At 47.1% G+C, this 10,113-nt stretch overlaps 1 long non-coding RNA gene across 1 annotated transcript; it reads right to left on the reverse strand.

Annotated features, from left to right (window-relative positions):
• Positions 1-706: 706 nt before the first annotated feature.
• On the reverse strand, positions 707-9,491 carry LOC121156130. The gene is made up of 3 exons (XR_005883796.1): positions 9,420-9,491; positions 5,111-5,191; positions 707-952 (listed from the first exon to the last, which is right to left on the reverse strand). It is a non-coding gene; the product is annotated as an uncharacterized LOC121156130 (long non-coding RNA).
• Positions 9,492-10,113: the final 622 nt, after the last annotated feature.

Genomic DNA, 10,113 nt, shown 5'->3' on the forward strand with positions numbered 1-10,113 from the left:
GCGGAGTTTGCCTCCCAGCAAACCTGGAATGGATGGCTGTGAGACCACCATTGCACCCACGAGGGGCACAGACCCATATCCCCCCACCAATAAGGGCCGAGGCGACCCCTGTCAGCTTCCGTGTCAAGGAGAGTTTAAAAAGCGCTTCCCCATCCCTTCCGGGCTCTTCTTACTCTGCAGCTCACTCCTTCACGTCTGTCTTTCTGTTGCATGGGGAAGTGACCTGGTCCCCTGAAATAAAGGCCAACTAAATTATTTTTATATATTCGGCTGAGTTATTCTTTCCCTGGTGGTCGACAAATACAACATTCTTCAAGCGGAAAATCTCACAAATGCAGCATCTTTACTTCCAAACAAAAGACGGACTGCCAATGAAAGTGTTGGATGTATCTGGACAATGGGATGATGGACTGTCTGACATTGTCTGTACCAGCAATGTCAGGCACAGTTAAATAGCAGACTGATGGAATTGTAACTCCTTATGAGGGAATGTGCTGTTGTGACAAAATGGGGAAAATCAGATGGGGGTAGAGACTGGGGGAAGGGGAATCCCAGACTGTACAGAATTGTACAATAAAATTCAAAAATTAAAATTTCATAAAATATTAAAAAATAAACCTTTACAAAAACAAAATATATTTTTTAAAGAGTTGATCATATGTTTTTTTAAATTAGAATATTGAAGAACTGAAAAGATAGAACATTGAAATTCACAAATTCTAATAAAAGTCTAGGTGATTTATGTTTACATCCGAATCAGAATTTTAAGTTGGCACTTTGCTTTCTTGGCTTCAAAGGAAGAAAGGTAATCAAAAAAAAAAAAAAAACCAAAGTTAGGAGCTAGTACTGTGGCATAGCGGGTCAGGTTGCCCGTCTGTAGAGTTGGTATCCCACATGGACGCCATTTGGAGACCAGCTGAACCACTTTTGATCCAACCTCCTGCGAATGCACCTGGGAAAGCAGCAGAAGATGGTGTAAATGTTGGCCCCTGCACACATGGGACACCTAGAAGAAACTCCTGGCTCCTGGCTTCATACCAGCCCTGCTCTGTCTGTTTTAACCTTTTGGGGAGTAAACCAGTGAATGAAAGATCTCCCTCTCTCTATGAAATGCTTTCAATTAAATAAGTCTTTTTTTTTAAATCCAAATTTAAAGCCTACTTCTTTATCCACTTTGTGTCTGATTTACAGTTTCTCTCAAAAGAGAGAAAACCTGGGGCCAGCACAGTGGCATTGCAAGCTAATCCTCCACCTGCAAGCACTGGCATCCCATATGGTCACCAGTTCACTGGAGGGACAACAGGGAGCTGGGGCCTTGGAGACGATGACAGAAGCCTAACACAAGAACCCTGATATGAAATTTGCTGAAGGGAGTGGCACAAGTGACTACAAATGAAGAACTGGGTACCAAACACAATCAGTAAAATCAAACTGTAAACCTGTGGGTGACACAGCTTAGAAAACTGCCTTAAGGAGAAGAATCTACTAAACAGAAGTGCAAAAGAAGAGACAGAGGCACAATGAATATTACTAAAGACTCCCCTACAGAGGAGCAAAACCCTTTGCCAACCTCAGAGTTAACTGAGAAATACCTTGAAGAAATGGAAGATAAAGAACTTTTAAAAAGCTTGTTATAAAGCCTCTTATCAACAGCAAGAAGCACACACAGGAATTCAAGGAATATGTTACATAGGAAATAGTAACATTGAAACAGAATGTAGCAGAATTATTAGATATGAGGGACAAAATGGAGCATATGAAAAATTCAATGGAAATCCTCAATAATAGAATAAATGAGACAGAAGAAAGAATCTCAGAATTGGAAGATATTTCTTGCCACAATGAGTAAAGACTCAAAAAGATAGAAGTGGAGCTGGATCAAGCTAAAAAAAATTACTTAAGAATAAAGAGACACTATCAGGGCCCGGCGCGGTGGCGCAAGTGGTTAAAGGTCCTCGCCTCGCACGCCCGGGATCCCATATGGGCGCCGGTTCTAATCCCGGCAGCCCCGCTTCCCTTCCAGCTCCCTGCCTGTGGCCTGGGAAAGCAGTTGAGGACGGCCCAAAGCTTTGGGAACCTGCACCCGCGTGGGAGACCCGGAAGAGGCTCCTGGCTTCGGATTGGCATAGTATCAGCCCGTTGCGCTCACTTGGGGAGTGAATCATCGGACGGAAGATCTTCCTCTCTGTCTCTCCTCTCTGTATATCCGCCTTTCCAATGAAAAAATAATAAAAATAAATCTTTAAAAAAAAAAAAAGAATAAAGAGACACTATCAAAAGACCAAATATAAGAGTTATGGGAGGGCCCGGCGCGGTGGCGCAGTGGTTAAGGTCCTCACCCTGCATACCCGGGATCCCATATGGGCGCCGGTTCTAATCCCGGCAGCCCCGCTTCCCTTCCAGCTCCCTGCCTGTGGCCTGGGAAAGCAGTCGAGGACGGCCCAAAGCTTTGGGACCCTGCACCCGTGTGGGAGACCTGGAAGAGGCTCCTGGCTTTGGATCGGCATAGCATTGGCCGTTGCGCTCACTTGGGGATTGAATGATCGGATGGAAGATCTTCCTCTCTGTCTCTCCTCTCTGTATATCCGCCTTTCCAACAAAAATAAAATAAATCTTTAAAAAAAAAAAAAAAAGAGTTATGGGAGTTCCCGAAGGCGCAGAAAGAGAAGCTGAGTTTAAAACTATTCAATGAAACAATAAATAAAACTCCCCTAATAAGAAGAAATAATTGGAAAACAACACCCAGGAGGGGCACAGAACTCCCAGTAGGGTTGGCCAAAAGTGATCTTCACCATGATATAATGATAATCAAGCTCTCTTCAGTCAAATGAGAAACAAAAAGATCGTTAAATGTGCACATGAAAAAAATCAATTGACATACAAAGGAATGGCAATCAGGCTCACAGCTGACCTCACAGGAAACTCTAGAGGCCAGAAGAGAATGGAGTGACAAATTCCAGATTCTAAAAGAGAAAAATGTCAGCCCAGATAATGTACAAATGAAATAAAATTCTCCCACAGTAAAGAAAAGCTCAGAGTTTACCTCTTCCAGACCTGCCCTCCAAGTGAAAAAGGAATAACCAGGAAAAAGGAACAACACCTACCAAAACCAAAGACAAATGTGAAGAACATTCCAATAAAATAACAACAGAAGATTAAATCAAAGAATGAACAACCCATTGCTAAAATGACATGACCAAATTACCACCTATCCATATTAACCCTAAATGCAAATGGCTTAAACCCACCAACAAAATATCATAGATTAATGAACTGGATCAAAAAATGAAACCCATTTATCTGTTTCCTATAGGAGATATATTTCACCAACAAAGATCAACAGAAACTATATCTCATGGATTTTGATGTTTTTGTTTTTATTTTCATTTCTTAAAAGATAGTCTTTTTTTCTCATTTCAAATTGTTCACAGATGCATAAGTTATACAGTAGCACCATTTTTTTCAAGAAGGTTCTTGATTTTCTTTTTCATTTCTTCAGCGACACATTAATCATTCCGCAGCATGTTATTTAAGTTCTTGGCATTGTAAATTTCTATTTTTCTTGCTGTTGTTGATTTTGCTTTGCTTTTCATTTAAGGGGATATACAGTAACTACAGAGACTATCATATCCAGATGTGAGGATACAATGCAGTGTGCATCTCTACTTCCAGACCAAAGATGGACTCCCAGTGAAACTGTTAGATCTATCTTGGCAATAGGATGCTGGACCTTCCGCCATTGTCCACGCCCGCCATGTTAGCATGCACTTAAATAGCAGAATGATGGACTTATGACTACTTATGAAGAACTGTATTATCATAGTAAAAGAGAGGAAATCAGAGCGAGGGGAAATGACTGAGGAAGGGAATAAGGAACATCCCAAAACCTATGGAACTGTATCATAAAATAATTTAAAAATGAAAAAGATTTTTAAAAATCTGTCTAAGTATCCACAGGAAATTCAGGGTTTTTTTCCCTTCTTTTTCCTTTTTTTTTCTTTGAATGGCAGAGGCATAGAGCGTTCTGCCATCTGCAGGTTCACTGTTCAAATACCCACAATGGTTGTGGCTGGGCAAGGCCAAAGTCAGAAGCCCAGAACGGCATCTGGGTCTCCTACGTAAGTGGCAGGGCCCCAAGTGTGTGAGCCATCATCTACCACCTCCGAGGGTGTATATGGCAGGGAGCTGGAGCACAAGCAGAGCCAACACCCAAACCAGGCACTCGGACGGGAGGTACAGGCATGCCAGGCTGCCGTGCCAGACGCCCGCCCCTGGAGATGCTTTTGAAATTCTGTTTATCCCTGGGATAAAATACAATGCAGCTGTTTTGAATAATGTTTTTGCAAAATAACATTTTTGAAGAATATCTAATGACATGGGAAAACATTCATGAGGTTTTTTTGTGGAAATGCGAAATTTAAAAACTGTATATTCGGAATTATTTCATTTTTACAGAGTGTGGGTATATTGAAAAAAATCCAGATTCATGAAAATGTTAACTGGGGTTGTCCGGCAGGATGAGCTTGTTGGTGAGATTTTTAATTTTCCTCTGACTTGCTGGACGTGTGTCTTTTTTCTACTCTTTTCTATATATTTTCTAGGGAGTCTGGCCTTGTTTGATAATCAGGAAAAAGACACAGTATTTTAAAATCGGTTCATCCCCAGAGTGTGCACTGCATACAGGCCGAGGAGGGCAGGAGCGTCCTGGTTTGGAGCCCTGGTTCATTCCTGGAACCCACAGTAGATCCTGGCACACAGAAGATGTTCAGGAAACACCTGCTGGTGACTACTGATGGATACAGGACGCAGATGGTGGTTTCCTTCATCAGGACCCGTGGTGATAGAGGCAGAAGCATGACCCACTAAGGGAAAGGGGAGATTGCTCTACCCTGCGGGTAGATAACACAGTTTCCAAGGGTCAGCTTCAGGGGGAGGTGGGGTCAGGCCCTCTGTTGCGTCTCACTGCTCTCAGGCTCCCTTGCTTTCAGCCAGGAAGAGGGCTCTGGCAGCTGCTGAGTTGCCCCCTTCTCACTTTTCTAGAATGCCATGGCACGGGGCAGAACTGTTCCCAGAACGTCAGGGAGCCCTGCGGTCTCCCTCAGCCACTCACCCAGCCCGCATCCATGGCCAGTGCCTCGCAGAGCCTCAGGGCAGCCACACCCATCATCCTGTCTTCAACTTTCTCTTTCATCTGAAAAGCACAGAGTTTCCACACACTGATTAGCTCCCCAAATGCCCTCAACTGCTGCAGCTGGAGCCAGGAAATGGAAAACAATCAGGTGTCCCACGTAATAGCAGCCCACTTACTTCTAAAAAATAAAATTGTAGGGCCCAGTGCAGTAGTCTAGCTGCTAAAGTCCTCACCTTGCACTTGCCAGGATCCCATATGGGCACCGGTTCTAATCCTGGTGGCCCCGCTTTCCATCCAGCTCCCTGCTTGTGGCCTGGGAAAGCTGTCGAGAACAGTCCGAGGACCTGGGACCCTGCACCTGCATGGGAGACCCGGAAGAGGTTACGGGCTCCTGACTTCAGATCGGCTCAGCTCTGGTCATTGTGGCCACTTGGGGAGCGAACCATCAGAAGGAAGATCTTCCTCTCTGTTTTTCCAAGAAAATGAAAATCTTTAAAAAAAAATGGAAAGAAAATTGTACGTCCCACAGTCATAGGATAGAATTTATTAAGCTTATGGCAAAATTTTAGAACACAAAGCATTCTAAAGAATAAAATCGCTGATTCTTCAGGATAATTAGACAGCAGGGGTCACTGGGAACCGGACGAAGAAGGTCACCGAAGACTCGGCTCTTGGTCAACTCTCACCTTTCCCTTCTCTGCTGCGTGCTCTGTGACCTGCTGGCCAGAGCCATGGGACCGTGACGTTTACCCTTCAGGAAACTCGCCTCACTTCCAGAAGGTAGCACTCTGGAGGCTAACGTTAAAGCAGTTGGCACAAGCAAACCATCAGTTTCCCAGGGTCACCAGATTCTTCTTCCCAGGGCACTCTGTGCGGGTGACATGCTTGGGCTCTCGTCACTGGGGCAATAATCACATCCTTTGAAAATTCAGCTGCAAGAACGGAACTTATTTCCAAGCAGGCTAGCCTCCCTATAAAGGCAGCCCTCATTGCAAGGCAAAAATAAAGCAGACACGGCAATAATGACCAGGAGCTGCCTGCCTTGACAGGTGGAGAAACTCAGGCTCTGAATTCAGAGGTCCGTGGAATGTCATAAGTTTCAACAGCATGCCACAGGTTCTGAGAAGTCCTGCATGGAAGATGCGGGTTGGATTTTGCTGATATCAGTGTTTGCTTCAATTTCTCAGGCCCTGGTGGTCTTTCCTCCCTTTCTTGACAGCTGTGGAGCAAGCACTACAGGAATCCCTGTACTACGCACCCCCACGGCCCAGCTCATTCCCACAGCAACAGCTCGCACGTGGTCCTCTACGGGCACGCCTGCCCGGGTCCATAGAATGTCACTGAGACACAGGGGCTCTGCCAAGCGACCACAGCTGCCACTCACGTCCCTTCAGGAAGGGAAAGCCGTGGACTCGCAGCCTGGGCCCCTGGGATTTGCCAGACCTTATACAAGAAAACATGACTGACATTCTGACCCACGCGGCAACAATTACAGCGCTACGGGCTGTGACTTTTATGGCCTATTCTGTTTGCTTTTCAATTTGAGCCAAGGGTAAACTTAAGGGCAAAAGTGCAAGGGCCATCTCTTGCTATGTCTTCCCCAGGTTCCCATCCTGTGTGGTTCTAGTACTCCCTGCCGTGTCCCCCGAACCTCTCCCTGTAAGGATCTCCCTCATCACCGCACTCACCCCTCTGGTTATAGTACTTGGCCCGGGGAGTGGGCAGTTGACCCAAACACAGCTAACTTGATCCCTTCTGAGAAGTTATACGCATGGACACTGGGAAAAGAACCCTGTCCGGTCGGAGCCCAGAAATTTAGCTGGAACACATGCATCCTGAGAAGATGACCAGCCACCCTCTCCCACCCTGGGCTGGAGAGCAGGCTGTGCTGAGGGCAAGTGCCAGCCTAGGTGACAGGAACAGCTATGACCCCAGCACTCCTCATCTACTTTGCTGTGTGTTTCTGGACAGCTCATTTCCACCACTCAAGTTTTTCTCTCTGTGATAACTGGAGGGTCCTTCCAGCCCTTGCACCTGCTCCCAGCCCCGTCTTCTCCCTTAAACTTCTTTCTTCCAATCTGATCTGATTCTCACACAATTTGCCCTGAGCCCCCTCTGACTGCCTGAGCTGGTACTTCTGTGCATCCATTTATACTAAAATGTGAATAACCAGCGCAGGGTGGATTTGTGTTCACATTTGTGTCTGGATTGGTTGAGTAACTGTCCACATGTGTATGTTAAGCACCAGCTGATGATCTAAGACTTCTCCCACGGGTAGGCATTGTGGCACAAGAGCAAAGTTGCTGCTTGGGATGCCTGTCTCCAAAAACGGAGTACCTAGATAAGAGTCTCAGCTCTACTTCCAATCCAGCTTCCTGCCCGAGTAGAGCTTGAGAGGCAGCAGATGATGGCTCGAGGACCTGAGTCCCACCAGCTTGTGTGAGCTGCCTGGCCCAGTCCTGGCTGTCTGGAATATCTGAATAGTCAATTAGCAGACTAAAGCTCTCTCTCTATCTCTCTCTCTTTCTCTCTCTCTCTCCTCCCTGTCTTTCAAATAAAAAATAATAACTTTTTTTAAAAGATTTATCTATTTTTATTGGAAAGTCAGATTTACAGAGAAAGATCTTCCATCTGATGGTTCACTCCCCAAGCAGCCACAACAGCCAGAGCTGAGCTGATCCAAACCCAGGAGCCAGGAGCCCTTTCCAGGTCTCCCACATGATTGCAGGGTCCCAAAGCTTTGTGTCAGCCTCAACTGCTTTCCCAGGCCACAAGCAGGGAGCTGGATGGAAAGTTGAGCAGCCAGGACATAAACTGGTGCCCATGTGGGATCCCAGCGCATGCAAGGCAAGGACTTTAGTTGCTAGGCTACTGTGCAGGGTCCAATTAATAGTATTTTTAAAAAGAATGCCTGAGAGGGTACAGGAGGATGAGATAGAGGATTAACTTGTAATGTATTATGGCACACTAGGATAGCTATGGTCAACACCACCAATTGTGTAATTCGTAATACTTGACAGAGGATTTTCACCGATTCAAATCCCAGCTCTCCACTTCCCATACGGTTCCCTGCTAAAGCACCCTTAGAGAATGGTCCAAGGCCTTAGGCCTCTGCACTCATGTGGGAGGCTTACAAGAAGCTCCTGGCTCCTGGCTTGCACCTGCCCCGGCCTAAGCCATTGGGGAGTGAAGCAGAGGATGGAGGAACTTTTTCTCTCTCTGCCTCCTGTTCTCCCTTTCTCTTTGCAACTCTACCTTTCAAATCAATCAATGTTTTTAAAAAGTAAAGACATGTTTAAAGAAGCAATAAATGCCTAAAAACCAGCAGAAACCACCTGCCTGTTGGGAAGAGTGGGAAACAGAGCAAGAACTCCGGACGGGACCAGCCCAGCAGGCCATCAGAGAGCTGTCCTTGTCACTGGTGTTACAATCGAGCAGCCACGGGGCCATGTGCACCAAGAATGCTGTGCCTCCTACTTCCCATGCTTCTCCCTAGTGGTTGAGGCCCATCGGCTAGCCCCACCCCCAAGCCAGCATAGGTCACCTCCCAATACACAGCACATCTGTGACCCCAACCTTTACACCAAGGCCTTGGGGACACACATGTCCTCCCTGAGGTCTCCTAGCATTGACCTCAACCTGGGCTCTAGCAGCTGAGCCCTTACAGCACCCTCACAGGGCCTGGGTGGTGGGCTGGGCAGGGATCAAGTCTTTGTGTCTGCCACCCAGGTACCCAGGGGGACAGATCATTGCTCTGCTCTGTAAGTGGGGCCAGCTGTTGGGAGCAGAGTGTGAAGCAGTGGGCAGAAAGCCGTGGGTCAATGTCGTTTTCAAGGTCGCTTTCCCCGCCAGTTCCTGCCAGAAGCCTGATGTCTCCTGAGGCTAAGCAAGAAGGAGGCTTTTCAATGCAAGTCAAGGTGAGGAGGGAGACAGGTGTTCTTTCAGCCTATGTGGCCCACGAGGCACAAAATGCCACCTGTGCCTAGCGAGCTGCTCCCGACACTGCACAGCCAGCTGCTGAGCCCAAACCCCTCCAATCCCCATCTCCCTCACCCCGCAATCTGAACCAAGGAAAAGAGCAGAAGGCAGAGAGATGAGGAAGAAGGGAAGGTGGGACAGGAGTTGTCAGAAGGGCTAGTAGGAGGGAGCAGGCCCAGGAGAGCCATCCTCCAGGACACACAGGGATGAAGCACCGACACCCGCCCCCCACACTGGAGGTCCAACCCAGCAGCAGCAAGTGGTTTTGTAGCCACTCCTCTCACCCTGACTTCTTCCACAACATGCTCACCGTCACTGCGAACACACCGCTGATACAGTCTTAGGCAGCTAGTTCCCCCAGCTGTGTAATCTTTTCTGCCCACCTGCGAGTCAGATGCCACTGCCCTACCACACCTTGGAACCTGAGAAGCGATGATGTTGTGTTGTTACGTAACCACTGCCCTCTGCAGCCCACTCGCTCTCCTGCTTCCCGTGGACAGACTCTGAGGACAGAAGGCATAATCTCTCTCCCCCTGACCCATTTGCTTTCTGGCCCGCTCTGCCTGAGCATGACCCACGTGTGTCTGTATCCCTCACCTTCTGAATAAACCTTAGCACTCTTTAAGCCAGCCATGTTGATGCCTGTGCTTAAAATACTTTTTCACTAAGAAGCAAGAAGCTAGGAAATATATATTCGAGCCAAACCTAGCCAACACAACAGGGATCACCCCATCAGCTCAGTCACCCCTTGCAACAACAGCAGAGTGCAATTACTATTAGTCTACCTTTGAGTGAGGGCACATGGCACAGAGAGGTTAAGTAACTTGTCTGGAGCCACACAGCGGTGTTACTGGGGTCAGCCCTCAGAGGCCCAGGTTGCAACCCCTGCCCTCTCTTGGTCCCCTGTATGTCCATCTTCTCTCCATTCTTTGACCTTTACCCTGGTTTACAAAGAGTAGCAGGTGCACCGTACAATTGTCCCCACAAGGTCAAGTTCCCAAGCA

This window comes from Ochotona curzoniae, unplaced genomic scaffold, assembly GCF_017591425.1.
Source record: "Ochotona curzoniae isolate NIBS_2020 unplaced genomic scaffold, NIBS_Ocur_1.0 contig_3255, whole genome shotgun sequence".
NCBI lineage: Eukaryota > Metazoa > Chordata > Mammalia > Lagomorpha > Ochotonidae > Ochotona > Ochotona curzoniae.